Genomic DNA, 26,011 nt, shown 5'->3' on the forward strand with positions numbered 1-26,011 from the left:
CATTCTGCATGGAGAAGATGGCACATACAGGGAGGCTGCATTTTGCCCCATTTACCCCACGTAACCCTGCAGTGGTAAGCCCAGGAGAAGCTTTGTGGTGGGCAGTTATGCTCCCCCTGCTCTCCCAAAACATTGTCTTCTCACTGAGCTTACAACGTCCCTGATTTAATCCAGAATAAACTGCACGTTGCTAAGGAGTGCACCATCCCATTCAGATACTGTCTTGGATCTGGCAGGCTGCAGCGCATCGGAGTATTTTGATAAGCATCGTGTCTCCTTGGAAACTACTACTTAGCCGTAACTTGACGCTCCGTTTGGAGTGTTATGATTAATTTAAGTCTTGCTTCTGCCAAGACACATGGTATGGGCCACCTCCCACAGAAATGAGTAGTCTTGTCGAGTTTATCAGGACAGCTCGCTTGTTTGAAAATGTCCCTGTGGGGTTTAGGAGTTCTTTGCCAGATCTCTTCAGGCTGTATTTTAAGCTCATTGGTTATAAATCTCCTCTGTTATCTTTAGGTGTACTTTTAGGAATCTGTTGTCTAATTTGATATTTTTAAAACATTTCTACAAAGTCTACCTCTACAGTTATGAATAAATATAAAGCTCCTTCTGAGGCCATTAAATAGTATTTTAATTAGGCTGGCAAAATTGCGTTCGGCTTGTCTTTAAAGTCTTTAGCATCTTATTTCTATTAACAAAATGGTAATCAACATTAAATTCTAAAACGTAACCAAAGTAGGTCATATTTTTATTAACTGGAGATAGATAATGAATGTGCCCTATGTAAAGATTTGGATTAAATCTTTTGAGATGCTGAGGATAGTATTTTAATTAAAGTAATCCTTATTTGCATCTAACAAACACTATTGCTACTTAGGAATTTAAGACCTTAGTGATGCATACTAGTGCATTACCTCAACGAATCTAATAGAGATTTAATACTCATATTTGAAGTAGCAATCTGTCATAAATTAAGAGCATTTGCATAATAAATTTAAAGCATGCTATTCTTTGCAGAGTTTATGTAATTAAGGAACACATATAACATGGAATTTCAAAAATTTTGTGATGCTAGGAAAGTGCACTTTTTTGTTCAATTAGTCATCATAATATGATATGCGTATCTCTATAATGCATACAATAAATATTTTACGGTATCTTACAAAATAAAAACTGCTTGTACTATAGAAAATTCCAGCTATTATCACAGTGTTAGGTCTGTGTACTAAACTTCTCCCCTAACCCCCAGGTGTTTCAGGACATTTGGCAAAAAGACCAGGAGCAGGAGTCACTGTACTAGGCCTTCATGCCTGTGGAGAAGTGGGACTGTGCAGTGTATCTCACTGAGCTCTAGAGAGAGGTTTCCAAATAATGTTGTAAGAACTTGATGGAAGAGTTACTAAATTGCATCATCCGGTGTCACAAGCCCTATATCTGAAGTCTTGGGATACCGGCAAAAGGACTGTGCTTGATATGGTACTTCATAGCCTAGTGACATGGACGTGTACACAGGGTGGTGCTCAGAGGATTTTAATGAGAATTACCTTACAAATGTAAGTCACTTTCATGTATTAAATAACATAACCAGAGGCTCTTAAATTAAATAAATACCACACATACTTTGCCCCTAAAGACCTCATCTTTCCTTTGGTTTCTAGGTTGCCTTGCCCAATTTTTGAGCCCACAGGAGTGACAACTGCAAAGAGAAGATGACAGACACCTTCCTGCCCACTGCTTTGCTCTCACTGCTTGCTGTGGCTCAGATGTGCTGTGACACCAGAGCTAGCTGGAGTTTGAACAAGAGTTTTTGTAGTACCCTTCACTGAGTTGTGAGAAATGCTAAGTTTTGAACTTGGCAAAAGCTTAGCCTGAGAAATACCATTCAGGGGCCACTGGGATCCTGCCTGCCTTAGCACTTGTTCCCCGAGAGCAGCTGACTTGACGCAGCTGACAAGATGCTGCTATGAGGAGCGGGCAATGTCTGCAGAGAGGCCCTTCCCTGCTGCCTCCTTTTGGTGTGCACTTGCACTGTCTTCTCCTGAGGACACCGCATACATCGCTTGGGTGACATACAGGGACTTTCTGGTCGGGCTAGCTGAACGTCATCAGCAGTGCCCCACAGGGAGGGAAGGATCTGACTTCTTCCATGAAAAGCACTCACTGTGCCAGTGTTACTCTTGTTCTGCTAGATTTTCTTCCTTCCATTTCACATCGTGGGATGTACAGAAGACACTCATAGTAGCTTTGGGTGTGCTTTGTTGGGTTCCTGTATGGGTAGGGATTTCCGTATCTCTTTTAATTCTGCTCTTTCCCTTGGGAAAAACTGTACCAATACTTAAATTTTAGTTTTTGTTTGCATGGGTTAACCCTGCTGCTCTACTGGGAACTGTGCTGCACAATTCTTTTCTTGTGGCTATTTATGACCATCAGAAGCAGTATCTTTCTTGCTCACAAACAAAAAGCGAATCGATGGAAAGATCATAAAGACTTTCTTTATTTGCTTCTTCCCAGAATAACTCCCAAACCATAAAACAACAGCGTCCTATAAATTATCATAAAAGAATGCTTCTATTAGGAGTTTCTTGTTATATGTAAAATAAAATTTAATATTTTATTTATGTCAAAGTGACTGAATGTAACATTCTTGTAAGTAGATGATGATGAGAGTAGTCACAGATGAATCTCTCTTTAGGGATGAATGACATTGCTATACTATCTCAGTTTGATATCCCATTTGGTGAAATAAAAAGGGAAACAGGTAACCAACAGGCCAGTCTTATTCAGGCTGTTTACTAATTCTTTATTACAAATGTCCTTTACATTGACAATTGAGATATAAAATTTATATTTATTTACACTGTTTACATTTGGTAGCATTAGTTGTCAAATTACAATCTTTCCTGTATTTGTTATACTGTGGATGCTGGCTGCAGCAATTCTGCCTTTCTGTTTATTTTAACATTCCTTGGACTGATGCTGAAAATTACATGTTATTTTTTCTTCCTTCATAAACCTGTGTCACAGATGTAGAAAGACCTCAACTATTGAGATCAAAGGTTGGTAAACTTTGCTAGATAGCATGGCATGGAGTTCAGCTGTGATGAATAGTGCTGGGACTTGAAATAAGACTAGCAAGTCTAAGAGCATGAGTCACTGTACTAGGTCTTCGTGTCTGCAGAAAATTTGTGTGAACTGCCGGCTGAAAGCATTGACAATTTTCCATTAGTAATGAATTACAGTAGTAATTTCATTAATTTCTTCACCTCAGTCAGGATATGTTAGTGTAAGTTGCTTAACCAAGCATCAGAGGAGCCATTGCAGTTAACCTTTAGTCCTTTGCTGTGTAACCAGGACCAGTTAAGAAGTAAATTAGCGTAACATCCCTTTTAAAAAAATTACTTTAGATAAGCAGCGGACATAATTTTTGCCTGTTTTTAATTTAATAGCAGGTTTATGGTTTTATGCAAAACCATTCACATTACATCTGACCCTCTGGGAGCTGGGTTTTTTCGTCTGTGTAATTTGGTGTCTTTAATAATCTGCTGTCTGTTAAATCCAACACAGGCTTGATTAATGAATTGTGATGAACCAATGCATTAATTTGCAGGTTCAGTCTAATACCCTAAAAGGCTACATCAGTGCTTCTATAGTTATTAATGCTAATAAACTTGAGAGAAAAAGCAAAGTGAGGAGGGGTAAGGGAAGGTAATATGTGACAAGTCTTGTCTTTATTCAAGCATGTGTCTGCAGCTACTTTTCTTTCAAGAGGACTGCAAAAGCCCTTTGCAACACAAAATATCAAATCAAGAACTGCTTAGTAGTGTTTAAAAATATTATAAAATTTCTGAAGCTATGTCTGTTCCATAGCCAAATCTTTTATTGACTACTTAAAGTCTTTATTCAATAGCTTTTCATGCTGTATTTTTAAACATTGTGTAACAGTTTTGAACTCATTTTTTGTTAAATCCATAGCTGAAACACAATCATGAATATAATTTTTTTAAAAAGTCACAGCAGAACCCTGCTAGATCATACGTACATATGCACAAAGGTAGGCATATATATGAGAATGGTGGGTACTTGACATTGATAAATAAAATTTACTATGACAAGTAACTCATTCCTAAGACTATGTCAAGGCTTTTGAGATGATCCTTTTTGAACTGGAAACTTTAAATAAATCTATGAGAAAAATTGTATATATAATACACATATTTCAAAACCTTAATGTGTCTGTTGCATGTAAGGATTCAAAAGAGTAGAGTGTATTTTGCAAAGTGGGTTTCAAAAGGTCTGGTACATTGAGGAAAAGGAACTGTAATTGATTTATTTATTTTTTATTGAGAAAGTAGGGTTTAGGACTAGGATAGTAATATGGTATAAAGATTTTAGGTTGGTGTAAAAATGTATGAAATTTTGTCTTTGATGTTGAGCCTTTAGATCCTGAAAACATCTTAAAACAGCATAGAAGTTCAAAGAAAGGGTTTTGTGTCTTCTCTCCTTGGGTATTAGCTCACAATACTGGAGCTTTGGCTCCTTCAAATTACAATTCCAGCCTTGCCTTGTTCTGATAAATATAATCTAAGAATTATTATTTTAGACATTGATGTATCCATCTTTCTGTCTATTAAAATATAGCATGACGTTTAAAGCCCATTTTAGCAATCATGCCTCGGGCATTTTCTTTCTAGTGGGGCGCAGGAATTTTCACTTGTCCTTGAGATAAATGACATTGGTATGGAATTGGCATCTCTAAGTCTTGCTTCAGCATCTATGGCACCAAAGTATTGCTGGAAATCTTGGAACGATACAGAGAAATTGACACTGTTTAGGCTGAGCCAAATCTTTTCTCCCTATTGCTATTGCTTCTTACACTTCCTCACTGTTAGGGAGAGAATAATCTCTGCTACATCTCAGCTATTTTAATAGGATTCAGAACACATGATCACATTAGATACTGTACCTGAGGCAATCTGTGTTTAGACTGGTGATAATTACATGCAAAAGTCATTCAACAATGAGGCAATTAATGCTGATGAACTTTAATAAAGTCAGCTGTCAGCAATAGATATTGCTGGCAAGTTTCCTAATCCTATATTTATAATGCTTTGAAATTCCCTTATGTTCTACTCTATAATACATTTCTGTTTAATAGGATAAAAAAACAAGTAGTTTGCCACCAGAAAATATTGCCAGCAACATATTTATATATGACACAAATATGAACAAAGAGGTCAGAAGTCATTCTAGTTATCAGATTTAGTCCAGTGATTGGTGTTTACCAAAGAAGATGATAGACAGAACAAGACAAATCCTCTAACTCTCTCAGCAGAGGAGAGAAAAAGCATTAGATAAGGAAAGCAGGGCTTACACTTTGTTTCATTGTTGATTAACAAGCATTAAATTATGCTTAATGTCAGATGTAGACAGGTCATTGTAATGTGATGTCAATGTAAATTAGAGGATCAAGAGAGTTATTGTCTGGGATTTACAAAATTCCTGAATCTGCACACTTTGCTACAGATACATACTTTTGTGAATTTCTTAATTATCTTTTTTTAAATTATTATTATTATTATTATTATTATTTATTTTATGGATTTCTTAATTATTGTAATTGGCTTTATAGCCATATTTCCTGGCATTATAAATGAAGAAAAATGCATTATAAAGCCATTATTCTTTAGAATAGAAAATGGATGTTGACTCCCAAGGTTCTTTGACTTTCCATAGGCAACTATGAAGTCTCAGTATTTGGCAAGGGATGACGTGATGGGGAGGAATAAAGTGTCCTCCTTTTTTAAACTTTGTTGAACATTACAAAGGCTGCACAGATCTGTGGACATTTCCTTTAGATCAACTGCTGTCACTCTGGACTGCAGCTTAGGAACCACTGCTCTAACACAAGGAATCTGAAAAATACAAAACAAATTTAATACAGGACATAAAGTGATAGCTCAGGAAAGAGTACATATAATTCCGTGAAATGATATATAAACACTGTTCAATGTGGGAATAGTTTTAAAGTGGCAGAAATAACATTTGTCTTATTGCTAATCAATTATAATACATACAAATTATGTATCTTTATAGAGGTGTTACATGTTAGCTTTAGGGCAGAAGCTTGCCCTGGATCCCCTGGAAGAGCTGTGCCAGCAGGAGCACCAAACACTGTCAGTTTGGAGAAGGACTCCTCTCATCAGATGCTTTTCCTTTTATTTAAGAATGCAATGAGAAGCACCAGTGAAGTATTTTTTTCTGCTGTGTGTGTTTTCTTATTGAATACAAAGGCTTTATCTTTAAGGCCAGAGATGTCCAGAGGGAATATCCCAGTAAGTTTATATTTTCTTCTTTTCCCTGTTGGCTGTGGTTAGATCCCTTTCCTGGGTGCATTGGTTGTCAAAGACTACGTGACTTCTGATGATTTTCTTTTACCTATCTGTGACAAAAGCAATGCTGGCAGTCTTGCAAGGAGGTGAGTAGCCACTAAATGCATGTTCAGTAGCTGAAACTACATGGTATTTTCTTTTTAAGCGGTTGGACTATGTTAATCGCTAAAAAACATGCATAACCGAGGAAAATCTGGTTATGTTTGTTGCAATCGTGTTGTGGTAAATGTTAAGGTTACAAATTATGGTTCATGTGTACAAAGCTTTGGTTTCAGATAGAAAAACTCAGGTATTCAGAATGAGGTTAAGTTTCTAGGGTGAAGTTGGAGATGAATCACAGCTGGATTTTGGCTTTTGGCTTTAACGTCTACTAATCTTTTTCTAGCAGCTGACAGAAAGATCATATTGAACTAGATAAGCTGTACAAAATTCCTGCTGTTTTAACCTGAAATCATATGATAGAAAGGTTGAGAGTTGGAAATGAAAAATGTAATGGAAAATGTTCCTCATGAAGTGTTGGAGGCAACCTGCAGCAGAAGCCCAGCAGGACACAGGTGAGAGTCAGGCCAGGCTCACCTGGAGCTCTCCGACTGTGGAAAAAAACTGTTTCGGCTTGTCTGGGTTTGGCTGCTTGTGTCCTTTAGAACTGAAAAGAGGGGGAAGAAGGGAAATGGAAATAGAAACTGGGGAGATGGGGCCCTTGACTTGGCAAGACAGAGAGCTGACAGCAGTGGGGACTCAGGAAATCATCAGAGATGGGGTTAGAAAGGCCGCAGAAGACAAAGGTCTCTGTGGGAGATGGTTTCAAGTGGCAGTCCCTCACCAAATGGGAAGGGCTGCCAGGGAATCTGTACAGGTCTGCTCCACACAGTCAGAGCCATTCTACTCCCCAGGAAAGAAGGAAATGAATATTGTGAGAGAAAAATGCATATGTGTGGTGGGCTCACCTATTTCCCTGTCTTTATTGAAGCAGGTGATTGAAATGAGGTATGGCTTTCATTTGCTAGTGAGATCTGTAAAGTATTTAAACATCTGGTACACAGTGTAACAACTCCTTAAACTGCTGAGACACTCATGGTATAAGGCAATGCTGCAAACTATGTAAACAGGCTTGTCACTAAAGTCAAATGTAGGACATTCGTGTGGTTTTCTTACTTCTCTACTCTTTCCTGTGAGAAAAAGTATTCCACTTAAGATCGGTGACTGGGGGTGTTTATTCTGCATTTTAAGCAGGTTTTACATTGGCATTCTTTTCTATGTGACATCAGTACAGGAGAAAAAGGTTTGAAAAAGATGGAGGGTATCAAGTATCCAAGGTAGTACATTAAGTTCTGGATGGGTGGATGATTTGATGGGTACAAATCTGGTTGGGTGATGGGTCTTGGAGGGTTGTGCTTGATGGGTTGCACTCTGCCTGTCACATGTGAGAAGCAGGGGTCTGTCCTAGGACCTGGCCCATTTGACATCCCTATCAGTGGATGGACCTGGTGGAGTGCATGCTTATCAAGTAAACAGGTGTCACAAATCTAGGGGAGGGGTGCCAATTGATGTGCTTGAAGCCTGGGCTGCTCTTCAGAGAGATGTAGCCAGGATAGAGAAGGGTACTGCCAGAGACCTCATGAAATTTGGTAAGGACAAATGCCAAGCCCTGCCCTGAGGAAGGGGGAATCCCTGGGGTTCTCCTGGACTGGCTGTGAGAGGCTCTGTGAAAAATTGCCTAGGGTCTGTCAAACAGCATGCTGAATGTGAGACAGCAGTGTGCTCCAGCAGTAGCTAAGGTATCATTAAAGATGTCCTTAGGTGGAGTGAGTTCAGTGGAGGGCCACCCAGATGATCAGGGGCTGGACAGATTGGGCTCCCATGGTTCCTTCTAAACTGAATTATCCAAGGAGCTAATGAAGTAGAAGGGGGGGGGGGAAAGAAGAGTTGATCAAACCGTATTGCTGAAAAATTCAGAGATGAATACCCTCCCTAATGCTGGGACTGTAACATTTAGCTTTCAGATTTTCTATGAACTCCCTAGACCAGGAAGCTGTTTGCCCAGTGCAATCTTTTTAGATTATATTTAACCATTTGTATTTGTTCTGGTGGGCTAATTCCTCAAAATAACACTGTGAGATTTTTTAGGAGGTTTTATTTGGGAGAACCCAGTCCTACTTGCTTCTAGTACTGGAGAGATTTGTAGCTTCAGATGGGGATTTCAAAGGTTAGTCCCTTTCTCATTGTTTGTTTTCTAGGGTTTATGTATATATATATATATAGTTTTTAAATGAAAGATTGATTTTGCCCATTTATTTTTGAAAAATTGTTTGTCTAAGCTGGGATTCATCTTAAACACGATGCAGCTGTACTGAAATATTGGACTTCCAAGAATACTCTGTGAAATGCCAGGGCATGCTTTTTGTATGGGAAGAACAAACAAAACTGAGAAGACGGCTGTAAAATTCAGTTGCAGGTGCCATCTGAGTTCCACAAATGAGCAAAAGCAAGTCTTTTCTAAGGTGTGGGTATGAGTTGTGCTGGAGTTCGTGATTTGGGTTGACGTGTTTGCCTCATGTTTCTAGCCGGTAAAGCAGCTCACACAGCTGGTTACCATGTCCCTGATGTCCTGACCCAGGGATGTGTCTAATTAGCAACTGCATCTGTCTCTGCCAGCAGAGAAGAGGCAGGTCAGGAGAGGACAGTGTTGGTTTTCCCTTGTCAGGAGGCTGCTACAGGATAGGAGGCCCAGAGGGCCACAACAGCTGCCCTGAGGTGGCCCAAGCTACTGAGTGAGGTGGGGGTCACAGTTGGGGCCACAGCCCCATGTTTTGGGATTATGAGGATGTAGGAGGGTGTGTGTGGAGACACCAGGTGCTGGGGCTTAGCAGCAGCCTCCCAACCCCCTATTGCTGCTTGGCAGTGCCATGCCTGTGAAGACTGTCCCTGCACCTTGGAATGTTTTTGTTCAAATAAAGTAGCATCTCGTAGGAGCTTCCAGAGGAGCTTTTCATCCCTGTTCTAGTGGTTTGCTTGATTTTGCTCTCTCTCTAAATCATAATCAAACTGAGTTTTGTAACCAGATAGTGTGCCACTGGGCAACGGGTGCAGGAGTCAGGCTGCCTGGGCCCCACAGTGGCTTTGCCCTCGCGTCCCTGTGATTCCCCGGAGCCTGGCAAGCTGCAGCTCTGGTGGTGCCTTTGTTAGGGAAGGGGGTCATTGCCTGCGAAATGCCCCACTGCACCCCAAAGGGGTCAGACGCCTTTGTGACCAGGATTCAAGGAAATTTTTGTTAGGATTTCCATTCATGTGTACCACAGTTATGTTAAAACGTTCTATTTAGATGAACTGGCACTTCTGAGCACGACTGGCTTATTATTTTCTCTCAGAATGCCCAAAGTGGAATTAAAATCCGGTAGGCGTCGTCGGGGAGGGCAGCCCCAGCACGGGCAGCGGGCGTGGAGCCGGGCCGCTACCACCACCACCCTGGCGGGGCCGTTGCCGCCGGGCTGCCCGCCGGCCCGAAGCGGGGACTCGGCAAAACCTTCCCCGGGCTCCGCTAGGGGCTGCTCGTGGACCGTGCCGGGCCCTGCCCGGGCCGGGCGGCGGCAGCTGCTCCCCGCACGGAGCCTGGGGCCTGGGGCCTGGGCCCTGCGGCCGCGCCGTGCCCCATTGCCGGGCTCGGCCCGCGGGGCTCCGCTGGTCCCCCGCCATGCGGGGCGTCACGGCACTCCCTCCCCCTCCCCCGGGGCATTTTATTTATTTATTTATTAGATTTTTATTTTCTCAAATGCGTTAATACGATGGTTTAAACTTGCAGTCCAAACCTGCTTATTGGAAGGGCTTGACTGTAACTCAGCCATAATCTAATGTTAACGTGTTTACAGCGGATAACTCGGGTGCATCCCCTTCCTAAGGCAGTGTTGGTGAGGTTTTTATCGTGAATATACATTAAAGAAGGTGTTGTAATTCCTGGCTTCTTTCTGCTTGTTTCCTGTGAAATATGGACTTGCAAAGTTATTTCTTCAACCATGAAAATCTTCTAAAATGCCCTAAAAATATCTTTAGCAATGCGACCGTTCAAATCGCTGATCCATGACAGACAGTAGGCTTTGATTCAGACATTTGTGAGATAATATGTCATTGAGTGATGCCATCTTTGTTTTCACAAGGTTAACATCCCACTGCTGATAGTTAATGAGTTAACACCAGAGAGATAGAGAAGATCAGAAAAAGCAAAAGGCAAGGCTATACAGATTTTAGTGTAATATTATAAAGAAAATCGGGTGTCACGCAGAAGTGCCATTTTGTATTTCCTGAAGGTGAATTCATGGTAATTACAATGTTTTGATCAAATGTTTCATCAACATATTTGGTGTCACTGTAGGTTTCTTCTGTTTCTCCTCAGGTCTTTCTTTTCCACAAACTTTTATAATAGTTGCAGTGGGAAGAGCACACTCCAAGATTTTTATTTTTATTTTTATTTTTTTATTTTTATTTTTGGGGAGGGGAAAATGAATTAGTTTACTTGTCCTAGTTTTGTTTTAATTCTGAGTAGGCTTAAGGAATGCTAGTAACCGGGCTGGAAGCATGTTGGTAACTGTGCAATAATTGTCAAAAAGCCTTAACAAACCCTTAAGTGAGCCTAATTAAAACAGGCTTTGATAATAGCAATAATAAAGGATTACTTTAATTTATACTGTAATAAAAGGATCTTGCCATTAAATAATACAGGAAACAGAGGAACAACTTTTTTTCAGAGCAGACAGAAATTGCATGCGGTGTTTTTACGATCTTAGTGAAGTCCAAGTGATTACCTTCCATGCAAATAGCAAGAACTTAAGAAATGAAGTAGTTCCTCCTTCTTGTGAGGAAGAAAAGGTGGTGGTCCAATTATCCTTAATTGTTTCTAGTGTGTGTTTCTTCTGTAAACCTTGCATGTGTCCACCAAAACCAACCATTTTAATGCAGATTGCGCCTGACAGGTTTTGTGTTGTCTGAACACCAAGCTTTGGGCTGGAAACATTACAGATTTTAAATAGTTTTTTTTTTTTTTCTCTCTCTTTTTTTTTTTTTTTTTTCCCCCCTTGGAATTTCTTTTGCTGTACTTTGTTTCTTGGCATCTTGTACATTAAGTCAGGATTGTTTCAGAGACATGAAATGACAGCTTCTTTTTCAGACCATGATGCTAGATACCAATAGGATTGCCCTTCTCAAATAAACAGGTTGCCAGCCTGTGAAGGATCGCGTGGTACGATAGACATGTCAGCAGGACATATGGCTTTAAACTGCAGGTTAATCACTAGGGAGCCTCATGTCAGTTCTCCACTTTTCTGCTGCAGATTCTATTTTTATTTTTATAATTTACTGAATTTTGTATTTATTTTCGAGGGACACTGGATAAGGTTTGAGTTGTATATTTCTGAGAGGGGAAACCGGGGAAAAAAAAAAAACACCCTAAGCAGTGTACCCATTTTATTTCATAAGGTAAATTAGAGCCTTGAAGTCAAGTTTCGTTTCATTTTCTGATCTTCTAGTGTTCCAATGAATGAACATATGAGGTGACTGGAATATGACGTTCATGCATGGTAATAATCTGTTTAAATGATAGCTGGTAGAAGGGCTAAAAAACTATATGTTTAAATATTGAGAAGCAAGAATAATAAAGAATCAGCAACCTCAGAACAGAATATAACAGGCTGCTACTTCTGGGCCTTATGTTGCTTCTGTGTATTATAAAAAAAAACAACAACAACAAAACACCAATAATAATAATAATAAAGGATAAGGAACTAAACTGTGGATTCAGGGTTCACTTTTCAGTTCTACCTAACTCTTTGTAACTTTACAATGAAAGATTCAGAAATTGGAGCCAATTACCATAATATGTGGTGGTTTGGTGGGAGCATGTTCTACATCAGACAGTTAAAAGGTTTTATTGCTATTAGGAGCTTGTTAATGCCCTTGATAATGTCTCTAGTTGCTTTGTAATGTCTCTTGTTGAAGTATAGAATTCTTTTATCTTCTTATTACATTATGCAGAAACTTGAATTGAAACGATATTTGCAGGAACATTTAAAGTAGTGCATCAATCAGTTTCAAAGAAGAGAAAATGTTCTCAGAATAGCTTATAAAAAGATAACTGTCAGTTTTATTTTGGATGAACAAAGAAACCAACGTAAAAAGCACTTTATTGTAAAAGCACACTGTGCAATTCAATAAATATTCCATATAAATATAAAGGAAAAGAAAGTTCATAATTATCTGATGACTTGAATGTAATTTAAGTAATACTTTCAGAATATAGCAAGCAGTGAAGCACCTTCATTCCTGTGTATTTCTTCTCCCAGATCAAGTCCTCAATAGGAGATAACTTAAATCATCTTGTTAATGAGTTCAATGGATAAAGTATGGTTATAATTTAACATTATCTTCCAGGAATGTAAAAATCTTCACAAACCACCTCACTGCATTAGGAAAACAGCAGCAGCAGCATCTCTCACTCTTTTTTTTTTCCCCACCCAAACACAATTTCTTGTTTATTTTCCTTCTAGCTTTTCTTACCTGCTTTAGCACAAGGTTACTTGAGTATTTATACATTTGGATTATAAACCTTCTATATGACTTGGTTATAAAAGACTTTCACATGGTGTTATTATCCAGGAAAACAGTTGCAAATTGTATGCTCCCTGAACCTGTAGTATCTTGCTAGACCACACAAAATATGGCATGTTTCAAATTCTGTCTTGTAGCCTGTAAACCAGAAGCAGCTCTCCCCCCCACTTTATTTTCTAAAAAAAGGAAAAAGCAGGGAAAAAAAAAAAAGAAAAAAAAAAAAGAAAATGCTGAAGATGACATATACAGAGTTGTAAACACTCTGCTTGTACAGCAAACACTTTCCAGAGAAATTTGTGTTTTCTCCCTTGGATCTGTAGTCTTCTCAGAATCCACTGTGCACCCCTGCACTTCAACACAGCATAAGATTTCTAGTGTAATAATCCAGTGGTTATTTCTGGAGGGTTTAGTAAAGCAAAGAAGTAATTGATTGTAAACACACTGATTAATTTTTTTAGTAACTACATTTTGTGCACCTATGATTTGTAACTTCTTTTTATTACTATTATGAAAGGGTATACAGCTTACACCTGCATTATTAAAGTGTTTATTTTTCAGTTCTAAAACTTTGTAAAGAGCATTTATTTTTATTTGCTTATCATTATCGCTTTGTTCATTCTCTGTTCTCACTTCACAGCTTCAAACTAGGAACATTTTACATGTAGAACTTGCAGGTGTTTTTAAAAATTACACTCTATTGAGAAAGCTTATGGCTTTTAAGCACTTGCACTAGTGGCTCCAGTGAAACCTGCTGTAATTGATCGATCAGTTGCACATTCACAGCTTGTTTAAGCTGAAATTCTATTTCCACAATACATTTTTCTGCACAGGGCTTTCTGCAAAATCCCTTCTGGAGTTGGTTTCCTTTATTCCTGTGGGACATGCTGCAGTGCCAGAGGAAGGAGTGCCTTGCCTGTCCCTGCACGATCCCCACCTCTTCCCTTTCGCTCTCCGATGCTGCCTTCCAAGCCTTTCTTGGCCTGGCCGTCATTACAGCACCCCAAAAAGAGCGTGTGTTTAATAACACTTCCAACAACTTCTGGAAAGGAGCCTCCGCGAGTTATTGAACCCGTGAGAAGGCAATAATCGGCAATGAACAAGTTGGCGGGCTGTACACATCTGTGTACTCTGCCTTGGAAAATGAAGGCTGTTGCCGTAGCAACTGCCACAAGCTGGGCCCGTGCATTAGTTATGGTGAGACCGGGGCGTCGAGCACAGGCCCTGGCCTGCGCTGTGCCCAGGGGCCAGGCCTGAGTGCTGGTGCTGTGTGGCCACAGAGGCCTTGTCTTGCCTGGGGAGCAAATAAAAACAAAAAAAAGCGTGAGAGTACCCCCGTCAATGAACGAGCAGCCCAGCTGCAAAACGGGCTGCGCAGAATTTGCAACCGAGCTGATGATGATCTTGGGATCTTCTTACCAGAAGGCGCTGTTCTTCCAGACTGTAATCACTTTCCTTGTTTAGGAAAGTGTGTTTGTTTGTCCCAGATTTACTTATCTTTTTTTTTCCACCTTAGTCATTAATGAGCAGGTCACGTTGGCTTGAGAGGCGATGCTGGTGGGGGAGCGTGAGGAACTGCAGGGCTCTTTCCAGGGGCACACACCAAAACCCCTACTATAGGAACAGAAGAATACATTAAAATCACCCAGTACAGGCAGCTTATACTTTAGCATGACCCTTTCAAACACGCAGGCTGCTGTGATGCATGCTGTGAGCAGCTCTCGTTTGGTGGGGGTGGCAGTGGGGCTGGCTGGGTGCTGCCCCGGAGCTGGGCTTTGGGGTGCTGTGCTGCCAGCCGTGTGGAGCAGCCCTCTCGGGAGCTGCAGGAGGGGTGAATGCATCGGTACGTGGGAAGGTGGTGGCCAGGGGTTTCTAATCCACTGTGGTTTGAACAGAAGCTTGTAAGGAATTACACAAACACAGAATGGCATAAAATTGTTACTGGCTGAGCTTGAATGTGTCTTGTAATACGTAAGGCTTTAAATATCTCGGTAAATAAGAAAGGAGCAGGAATTTGACTTTCCTAGTTAGCAACATTTTCAGATATATGCTGGGAGGAGTAGAGGAAGTTATGCATGAATGTGGCAAACGCAATAACAAAATCATAGAATGGTTTGGGTTGGAAGGGACATTAAAGATGATCTAATTCCTCCCCCCGCTCCACTTTGGGCAGGGATGCCTCCCACTAGATAGATATTGCATGCTGCAAAGAGTGAGCTGATCAATAGGAGGAAACACCATGGCTTGGGTGCCTACCCTGTGAGCCATGCAGAACCTCAAAATGGAGGGCCATTTCTTCCATTATTATAACAAGAAAAATGTTATGTGTATAGCAGTAGCACCTGCAACACCAAGCTGAGAAAAATAGAGACATGAGAGTCTCTTACCCAAATAGCAACTGTTAAATCAAAATGAAGGGAAGCCTTAGGAAGGGAAACAGACCGAGTGGTCCTGTACTGCATATGTGGGCTGCTGGCAATTCTCCTGCAGGTGTGACCTGGCCTCAGCTACAAACCCTCCGGCACAGGCGCTGAGCGTTGCACCACTGTGACAGAACTGGGCTCACTTAAATTGCAGGAGAGGAGAAGTGATGTTTAGCAGAAGAATTGAGTGGGAAGAGACAGATCTTGCTGTAAAGAAAGTGGAGAGTGTATGAGTTAAAATAGATTCCTCTCTGAAATGCCCATGTAGCTTCAATAGCTCCACGGGAGTTTTAGGATTACAAATGACAGCAAAATTTGTGCCATTCTGCATAATTGTATTCTCTACAAAGAAAGTTTCCTACATCTTTTAGCAAGGATATTACTTTCTTTAGAATGAAAATAATTTCCAGATGACAACTTTTTGTGCCAAAGATTAAAAAGGTCTAACAAGGAGCTCTAAAAAATAATGAAGTGTTTACTTTGAATCCGTTAGTTTTACAGGTAGAATAATGGCACAAAAATAAGAGAAACGTTTGGTTGGTGAAGGGAAGGCGAAATGTCTTGGTTCCTGACTTGTCGCTATGTTCATCCTCTCTCTTAGCTCCCACTATTTTCACTGGCAATATACAGAGCTATATTTGTCTTTACTGAGGTTCAGTTCTATTAAAAAAGTCTAGTTTTATCTCTCTGCTAGTGTTTGATTTCAAGCCTTGCTTAAGGTGGATCTCTGACAGATGAGGACAAACTTGGAATATCTTGTTTTGGCAACGGTTCAATCCCTGGTAATTTTATTAATTTAAATTTAGTCGCAGTTGACACACTCAGGAAACGCTGTCTCTTTTGCCCCATTGCAGCCCAGAAACTCTCAGTGATTGCTTGGTTGTCATAGCTGGCGAGCACGAACCCTCCGTGCTGAGCATACAGTTCTGCCTGCCATCTATGGACATTCCTAATTACTTTGGAGGCACTCCATTTTGTAGTGCATGCATAATTAGTTAGTTATTTACATTTTATTTTAGCATCTTTTCTAGCCGGTACACTAATGAAATCCCGTCGTGACATCAGACCCTTCCTGTTGAAGTGGGCCTTCCCTTTGGGGATCCACCACCCTTTTAAATTAATGAGCCGCTTTACAGAGACTGCTTCATAATCTTATGTGCAATGTCTGTGAGGAAATTTATAAATTGCCTGACTTTTCTTAGGGTCTGATCCAAAATCTGTTAAAATTAAAGGAAAATCCCCTGTTAGTATTGCATGCTTTGGGTCAGGTCTTGTGTGAATTTTTGATTTCACATATTTACACTAACTCAGTAAGGGAGAAGGGCCCTTAAACCATCACACACACACGAGCAGAAGTCTATGTGGGAAGGAAGCTGATTAGCACTGCAGGCTCAGGGTATAGGATGGACTGTAGGTAAGAGTTAGTAATAATCTATTAGTAACAAACTTGGTTTTAGTGTGAAGACTGAGAAGAATATAGGAAATAAAATTGTACAGATTAGTCTCCTACAGACTTGGGTTTCTTTCAGGCATTATTTTGGTAAAACTTGAAAATTCTGAACCCTAACTTTTTTATTACAGACTGTGGTAGCATTAGCAAAACTTTAAGCAACATTTTCTCTCTATGCTCACATCCAGCACATCCTGGATTTTTTAAGTATAATTGAACCCCCAAAAAAATAGAAGAAAGAGAGAGAGAGAATGAGAGAGAGGAAAGGTGTTGCTTAGCAACAGCCTCATTCAAATGATCTGAAATTGGTATACTTGCTGGAATTTGGGAGACATCTCGGAGCTTGCCAGGTACACAGGCAAAGGAGGGAAGGGAGTGAGTGTCCAAAATGGAGAAGTAAAGCTCTGCTGCGGTCTGTTTAAGCATGTGTACTTGATCTGCCTATGCATGAAATTCAGGTGTAGGTGCATTTGTGAAGCGCATTTGGTCTTCCTTGTATGCTGATCATCATTTCAGTAAAGGGAGACTTGTTTTGTGGCAGGTAAATGCGGATAACTTTGTAATATTTGTAAATATGTTTCTTTTCCTTCAGTTTTAGGTATGCCAATCTTCTCTCTCTGCAGCATGGTTTGCTTGACAAGCACGCTTGTCCTGAAGACAGTGCTTTCCCTTTGGTGGTACTGAGAGGCCCGCAGGGTGATGTGTTTGCAGCACCCAGCTCTGCCGTGTGTTCCCTTGCCTGAACTCCCCTTTCCGATTCCAACTTTGTGCAGAAAAAGAACGATACCTCAAAGCCTGGATACAGGTCTGCCTCGGTGGAGGAGTATGTGGAAAGGAGTAGAGGAGGGTTTGACAGTGATTACTCTGAAATAAAATTCTGTGTGTGCCATTTTTTCCTTCTCCTAGGAGAGGCAGCCCTGGGAAAGCATCCTTGCTGCTGTATAGGACATCTATGAGGCACAACAGAGGACTGTCTTGTGGGGTCTGGCCACAAGCTCCAGTCCTAGATTATTATTATTATTTTTTTCCTCCATGCAATTCTATCGGTGCTTTGTGCGCTGTCAGATTGACCACCTCAATTTTGGGCTGTTGTCTGGTAATTTTTTTGTGACTTGGATTATTTTATTTTTGCCTTTTGAAGGTCCCTCCCTGGCTTTCCATGGTGTATGAGGAAGGAGAGAGAAGTGACTCAGAAATTTCTCTCTACGTACTCTTGATGTGCCATTCTACAGCTGGGTAGGGATTTCCAGCTTTCAGTGTCTGTAGGTCAGGCAGGATGGGGAGAACATCTGGGATTGGGACTCCTGATACCTGGAGTTCAGGAGAAGCACCCATGAGGGTGTGTGTTATCCTGGTGTCATGGGCTAATTAATCATCTTCTAGTTTCCCCAGCATTACCAGGGGCTTCTTTTATATCACTGCAAACAGCATTTGTAAGACTGGTTGTCCTCCTGTCTGGAATTCAGTGGGTGGATTTCTGTGTGCAGCAAGACCAGAGCACTTTGCCTCTTTGTGGCAGCATAGCCTTAAGTATAGACACTTAAATGGTACAAGGGAGAAACTGCAGGAGTCTGAATGAAACATCATGTCTATTTTCAAATGGACCGTTGCCTTACTCCTGCCATTCTTACTGCTTTTTGGGAACAGCTGCCTCTCCCAGCTAATGCACACAGCTCCAAGTAAGAAGACAGGCAGGGGAAAAATTAGTATTTTTTTCCCTTGCATGTCACAAAGAAAGAGCTCTGAGAGAGAGGAGAAGTGACCAGGGCTCCCAGACGCTAAGAATGAAACTAGTTAAAATTCTGCAGCTCACGCTCCTCGCAGGGAGAGAATCACATTCCTGTGTGGTTTGACTTGCCAATTCACTTGTAGAAACAATTATAACATGCAAATATTTATGAATCACTGTATATGTTGTAATCTTATTTTCAAAACAAACATTGCCTTGTACTGTGGCTCCTAAGTGTTGTGAGTCAAGAGATTTTCTATCATTTATCCCAATTCAAGCAACAAACTGCAGGGAATAGCTGCTGCTGCTGCTCAGATGGAGGGGTTATGCAGTGGCTACTAGAGCACCATGAGCTTCTGGCTAGTTGTCTCCATTCAACAAGTCCTTTAAAAAATATTCATGTTAGAGTTAAAATTGTATTTTGTTTTTATTTAATTGCTATTTAGTCAAAGGTCATAGCTAAGTAGATGGTAATATTCACATTGCATTTGGTTTGTCAGCCCTGGTCTGAACTGGCTGCTCTCAAGCCTCACAAGGCCGGAGCTTTTCTGCTGGTCACCACTTGTGCTGCTTTTCCCCTGCAGCCGCGTACAGAAGGTGAGGCGTGAGAAAAGCAAAGCACCTCTGCATCGATTTGCCAACAGAGCCCAAGACAGAATTAAATTAGGAGCTGCAGTGAGTTCCCAGTGCTGGGCCACGCCATGCTGGGGGTGAAGGGGTAGTGCTATGTGTTCTTGCTGCTTTTAGGGAAGGATGAAAGTGTGATCGGGTGCAAGATGAGGAGTACATAGAAGTTACCCTCCTGATCTGCAGGCATGACCTGGGAGCTGACTTTCCCCCTGTATCCTCCTGTGTAGCGTGTCCCTGACTGGGGACTTAGCCAGGGCCCTGCCCATCACCCTGCGGAGCCTGTGGCTGCCCCTGTGCCTAGTTAATTACACATAAAAATGGAGCAGCTCCAAAAGAGGGACTGGGAGACCTGGGGCACGTTACTCTAGAGAAGGTGACTGGAATCTACATTTCCAGCTGAAGACCAAAGATCCAGCTTGGTGGCACTGAGCTGAGGAGTGTCCCTGTTCTCGGTCATATCAGAAAAACCTTGTGAGGAAAAATCAGCTGGACTGGTCTTGAGAGCAATCACCTTGTGACCGCTCTGTTGGGAACTGACAGGAAATAAAGCTGCTGCCATAAAGTTATACAATGAATATTACTTTGCAAGACGGATTCCGGTGCCTTGTCTTGATTATATTTCTCCCTATAAGAGAAAAGACTGAGGCTTTTTAAAAGGGTAACCTGGCTGCAAGAAGCTGCTTTATTTCTGCAGCAGCTGCTAATGTGCCTGTATACAAATACTAATGGCTTGTGTGAAGCCTGAGTATTTCAGGAGCTGGGTTTGTTACAAAGATTAAGACCAGGCCTGATAGACAGGTACAATGTCCTTTATCAAACTACAGCATAATAATAAGAGAGAGTAAATCAAAGTATATGGAAGAATTGGATTCTTTCATTGTGGGCAATATTTTACACATTAATCATCAACTTCTGTTTGCTGGATAGGTGTAAACATGACAGAGGTGGTTATTTCCTTCCAAATTATGGTACACAGCGATTTAAAAAAGATAATCCATCCCTGTCTGGAAAGCCACTGAAGTACATGTAGGTGCTGGCTGTTTGTGAAGGGAGCTGAAGATTATTATGCATTTATTAATTTGTCTGTGTTTATAATTAAGCTCCCTGCATAGAGTTTGAATAAATCAGGGAATAAATGCATTATTGTAATGTAGTTATATAATTAGCATGTGCCTCTAATATTGATATGTTATGTGTGTCTCTGTGTTAGGTCTAAAGCTGCACAACACAGTGTATTTATTAAAATCTAGCATTTGGATATTCCTATAATGGCAGATCTTTCCTCAACTGCTTGTGAGCCTGGGGGTATGCAACATCTGTTTGTCATTGTACTCTGAAGAAATACTGATAAAAGTGAAAATGCTGCTAAGAAATGTGGACCTGCAGTAATGTGGGAAGCTGCAATTTCATAAACTGACTTATTCTTTTGCTTATTTTCAAAGAGCTCCTCTATAAGGTAGCAAAGAACATACAGTCTCTGCACAGTAAGGTAGAAATAATGCAAATAGCACAAAAAAAAAAAAAGAAAAAAAAGAATGAAATATTATGTAGTTAAGACAGAAGAAAATAACCTGAAGATCTGAAGAAAAAGGAAAGAATATTGTTTGATAATATGCCTACTCAGCTTGTACCCTATACTTTGCAACATTCTCAACAAATGCTGTTTGCTTAATTATAAAATCATAGGAATGAAAGGCAGGGAAGTCTGGTAATGTCTTTGGCATAACAGACTTAGATCTCTTTGCTCTGACTGTAATCCTGAGGGTATTTTCTTCATCTGGAGTGCTTGAAGAGAGTAACAGAGACAGAAAACTTGCCACTTCCTTCAAAAGCTCAGAAAACGTGTGGCGTGGGTTGGGTGGAGGAGGGCTGAGCCATTTCCTGAACGTGGCAATTACTGCCTTAAATCAGTACGCAAATCATGTGTGACTAAAACTTTTCTGTCACGTGCTGCCTGCAGTTGCAGAAGGCTCTGCACACCTGAATACGAAGAGCTTTTGGGGCTGCTGACCCTGCCGGGTGCTGCGTGCCCTCATCTCATGTTGGTGCCCATCCCTTGGCGTCTTGTAGCATTGCAGCTCGCGTTGGTCAGCGTTTTGTCGGGGGGAACTGTGGCAGACTGTCGGGCTTTGTAGGCTGGTTTTGGTGCTCTTATGTATTTCCCCAAGCAGTCAGCCTGCTGAAGGAATAAACAAAAGTTTGATTTACAAAATCCAGCCATTATGAGTAAAGGTGACGAGGGGGAATAAATTGTTGAAAGTCGGAGCTTTTCATACCTACTTTATTCATTTATTTATTTATTTCCTTTTGGTCTGTGTGGAAAGTGATAAATACTTTTTATTTTTGGAAAAAATGGTTAAAATTTGCTTGACAAAAGAATTTTTTATTTTTTTATTTTTTATTTTTGATTTTTTGATTTTTTTTTTTTTTACTGAAAGAATGGGAAATTGACCACAAAGACATTATTTTAATGGAATATATTTCTTACAATTTAGCATTTGGGGGATACAAACAAACAAACAAACAAAACAACTAAACAGTAAAGCTATTGCTGTTGCTGTTTTAAGCAGTTTTGTAGCAAAGACGTAAATAGAAGAAAGCAACTACCTTCCCACATTGCAATCATCAGTGTGTTTCTTGGAGTATAAAAAACTCAATAGGCAGAAGTTTGGTTATGAGTTACTGGAGGGAATAATCCACGTGCAAAACTGAACTAGTATGTGCCTTCTGGAACATGATGGCTGTTACTGCTCACTGAGGATGTGCGGTATTGTCAAATGCTGTAGTATCCCTTTGCTTTTTCAGGTCTGATGACTTCACAGGTGGGGCTAAAAAGACAGACTCAAAAATGGTCGGTTATGTAATACTGAAAATAGAACAATCGCCTTGACATAGTCCAGAATCTTTTTCTTCAGCAATCATGTACGATCTTTTTTCCTTTTTTTTTTTTTTTTTTTTTTTTTTTTTCTGCTTAAGCCAGACTACTGAATGATGAGAGCTGGGTTTGTGCTTCATCATTGTCTCTCACAGGAGCAGGGAAGCACAATGCGTTTTATTTCATGTTATTAGCTGGGCTATTGCTGGGCTGCTTTGTGATTGCAGGTCTTTTCCTCCTTGCTTCATCATTTTCTGTCATAATGGAAAAAGCACAGTGGTGATGAAGGAAGCAACCGGCCATCAGGATAGGATGTAAAGGCAGTAAATTACTGTTGGGCAAGAAGATCTGTAAAGATCTCTTGCTCACCTTTGCAGATATCTCTATTACCCTGCTGCTCCTTCAAGGTGATGTGAGAAGGGAATAACATTTTAAATAGAAAGAACTATTCGCTCTTGCAGCATATCATTGCACATGTATGCACGAGTTTGAATAACTCCATCTTCTCAGCAGTACTCAGTGCCATGTCTTGCAAGCTCTTATGTGCCTGTGCAGGAGTCCTGGAGCAAGCTGAGCCTGCTGTGAGGGACAGAGGCTTCCTAGAACTGCTGTGGTGGTCCACGTGCTGGCAAAGGGATGGCATGAAGTAGGCTTAGTTTGAAAATGCAAATTCCTAGCAAAAATATAGAAAGTCTTTAAATCAGTGGTGTAATAACAATAATAAGGCTAAAACTTAGAAAAGTTTCATGGTTAAAATAGCCAATGTTCATCTTTTCAGGAGTTAGGCTGCCTGAGTGTATCACTGTTAAAAAACGATTTTGACATGACCTTGCAGAAGGGGAATAATAGAATTAAAATTATGGTGTTTTGTAGCTGCAATTAAATAACACTTCCTGGCCTGTGCTGTTATTTTTTTCAGAGGTGGGCATAATGAGTCAGTATGGAGGAGAAATCCCAATAGCAAAGAAATAAAAAAAAAAAAATAATCTGGTCCAAAGGTACGTGTCCTTAAAAAAGAAATATCCAAATGGAGTTGTTAAAACGATTGGTTCTGAACTGATGAAGGGTAAAATTGAGCCTTCATGCTTATTTTTCTTGGGAGCAATTGTCACGGTAGCTATAAAGTAAAATGAAGTATTGGTAACTACACAGTTTTGTAAAACTCCGCACAGGGATAAAACACCTTTTGTTTGCATGGGCGTGCAATTATGTTATATGTACCTGGATATATTGACCTGTAGCACCATCAGTAAGGGTGACATTCTGTTGACTTTTGGCAGCCTTCAGGGACAAAATGCAGGGATGGAAAAGTATGTAAAGAGGAAAGGCTCAGTGTAGACTTCAGTGACAAACCATTGACTCAAGGCAAGAGAGAGGAAGGTCAGTCCCTCTGACAGGGCTTCAAAAAAATAATACTCAAGGGCAACACCACGGTGTAGTATTGTTGTGTGATGTGTAATGTGACAATTAAAAGATAAGGTGTTTGAAGACTGAGCAGGCAAGAAAAATCAAATCGAGAAAGAAAGAAATGATCCGGAACAGCAAAATGTGATGAGCCATGATACAGAAGTGTTCATTGTTTCTTTGTCGTCTTGAAAATGCCAATTCTGAAACAGGAGCAAATTTTAAATGAACACCAAGAGCAAGAACTGCCAATCCAAAGGCATGTTATTAGAACTTTTTGCTGGCAGCACAAAATATAGCATTGTGTAAGCTTTTAAAGAAAATAGCACTACACTGGATCATAGGCTAAACTAATATTGTATTGTATCCTCTGGTGATAACCTCTTTTGTGCTTGAATTTTGAAACTCCTGCAAGTAGCTTCTCAAGGTAACATTTTGTCCTCTGAACTGCTGAAATAAATGGCCATCCCATCCAACCAAAATATTATTTAATAATTCCCTATTTTTTGCATTAACACCCTGAAGAATGCCAGAAGAAACTTTCATATTATCTCCACGTTTCTCTGTTCTCAGTAGACATCTTTAAGAAAAAAATAGCTGTTGCAGCCAACCCCCAGCCTAATCACTCTGTGTGTATGGATGGGCAGCCTTTAGGTAGATTTTTAATTTTTGGAGTTTATACCTTATTCCTGCACTGGCTAGGGCATCTGCTAGGGGAGGTTATGGATTTCCTCATTAAACTAGTCCATAAGCTCAGTATTTCTGCATATCCTAATTGTTATTAATATTTGACCGGTGACATTGTTGTAAAATGATATACTATGTATAATTTCCCTCCCTTCTTTTAAATAGCAACATTTCTATTTGTACTTATTGTGGAAACTTGTACGCAATTATTTATGAGGTTGGGATTGGGTTGAAGAAGGTAGTATGACACTCATGTTTCAGGAATGTTGAAAAACCAAATTGTGATTTGGACCTTATGGTGAAAGTGCCTTCTCATCTGTAGGTAGACCATAACTTGACAGAGGATGGGGCGTTATCCATCAGATTTGCAACAACAGATTCATCGACTAGGGTGCCAGAAACGCAAAGAAGAAACATGTCTGAAAGAGTGGCTGAGCATGCGTTAAACAAATGAATCACTTACACTTGAGAGGTATAAGCCCCGTTTGAGTATGGCTTTCTTCTGAAAAGTGGGTGTTGTCTTCCAACAGCCTTCTAACAGACGACCAGAACGTAATTATCATTCAATGCTATTTTATACAATGCTCAGCTCCTTTATTTTTTATTTTTATCTACAAGTCATTTGCCAGTGGACTATTCTGTTACTGACTTGGAGGAGGGATGCTTTCCATGCCTGTGCACCGCTTGTGCAACTTTCTTGTGACCATGCTTTAAGAAGTGCCAGGATTTGAGGATTTGAGTGCCATAATTCTGTAGACAGCATTTCAGCCACATATGTGCTTTTCTTACTGTCATTCATGAGCTCTTTTGTGCTAGCTGTTAAGCCCTTCATACACGTAGTTACAGTTTACAGAATTTTGATGCTTTTCTTATATATAAATATACACACATATATATATTTGTAATAAGCAACTATATTCCTAGGTTAAAAAAGAAAGAAGAGAGGAAAGAGGCTAGGCCAGTGACAAGCTGGGAAAACAGGAAGCATAATGGTCTTGTAACTCTAAAGCCTTTCTTGGCTTCCAAATGGAAATACCCTTCCTAATGCATACAATGAGCCCCGCGGAGCTCCAGTTTCGGGGCAGCACGCCGTGCTGCTCGCTGGGGTCATGCCATGGCACAGGGGTGGCGGCTGGTGCTGGCATGGGGGCTCTGCCACCAGTCCCAGTGGGGAGCCTGAGGCCAGCTCAGCTCGCCCCGCTTCTGACCTCTGCCCCATGGCGTTTCTCCCCCGGCATCTCTGTGTAGACGTGCTCAATTGGGCAATAAAAAGGGTGGTGAGGGAGCACCTGGGAGGGATGCTGAGTGCCTGGCAGGTTTCCTTTTGGGATGTGCCTGTGTGCCTATGAGTGCAGCGCTTTGAGGAAGCAAAGAAAAGTCATACCGATGTTTCTCTCCTTAATATATAAAAAGCTGGGTTATAAACACAACTCAAAGTTGTAATGGCATTTGCAAAGGTGGCCTGGCAAAGAAGCCTAATGGAGATAGAAACTACCCACACAGCTGTAAATTTTTTTTTTTTTTCTTTTCTGATTGGCACTACCCAGGTACTGTAATGTCTGGCAGAGCTAATCTTTGTATAGCTGACCAATAGAAATATGTGTCACTGTAAGCCACATAGACCCAAATGAGAAAACAAAACAAAACACCACCCTTTTGAGTTAAAATCATTCTTCAAAGTAGAGCATTAAGAATTATGTATAGCCTCAAGCCAGTCTTGCTGCTTTCTCAGACTTGGAGAGCACAGGCTGGGGCAGTTTGCCTGGCACAGTAATGGAAAATGATGTTGTGAGTGTTTGGAGCGTCTGTTTCCAGCAGAAGGAGGACATA

At 40.6% G+C, this 26,011-nt stretch overlaps 1 long non-coding RNA gene across 4 annotated transcripts in view; it reads left to right on the forward strand.

Annotated features, from left to right (window-relative positions):
• The first annotated feature begins 7,965 nt into the window (after positions 1–7,965).
• The window catches only part of LOC106016837 (uncharacterized), a 120,500-nt gene continuing 102,454 nt past the window's right edge, over positions 7,966–26,011 (forward strand). For 2 of the 4 annotated variants that reach the window (XR_011811075.1, XR_005267625.2), the window contains exons 1-2: positions 8,035–8,170; positions 8,520–8,598. This is a non-coding gene — a long non-coding RNA (uncharacterized lncRNA). The other 2 variants (XR_011811073.1, XR_011811072.1) reach the window with 2 other exon arrangements.

The sequence above is a fragment of the Anas platyrhynchos genome, chromosome 8 (assembly GCF_047663525.1).
Source record: "Anas platyrhynchos isolate ZD024472 breed Pekin duck chromosome 8, IASCAAS_PekinDuck_T2T, whole genome shotgun sequence".
NCBI classification, from domain to species: domain Eukaryota; kingdom Metazoa; phylum Chordata; class Aves; order Anseriformes; family Anatidae; genus Anas; species Anas platyrhynchos.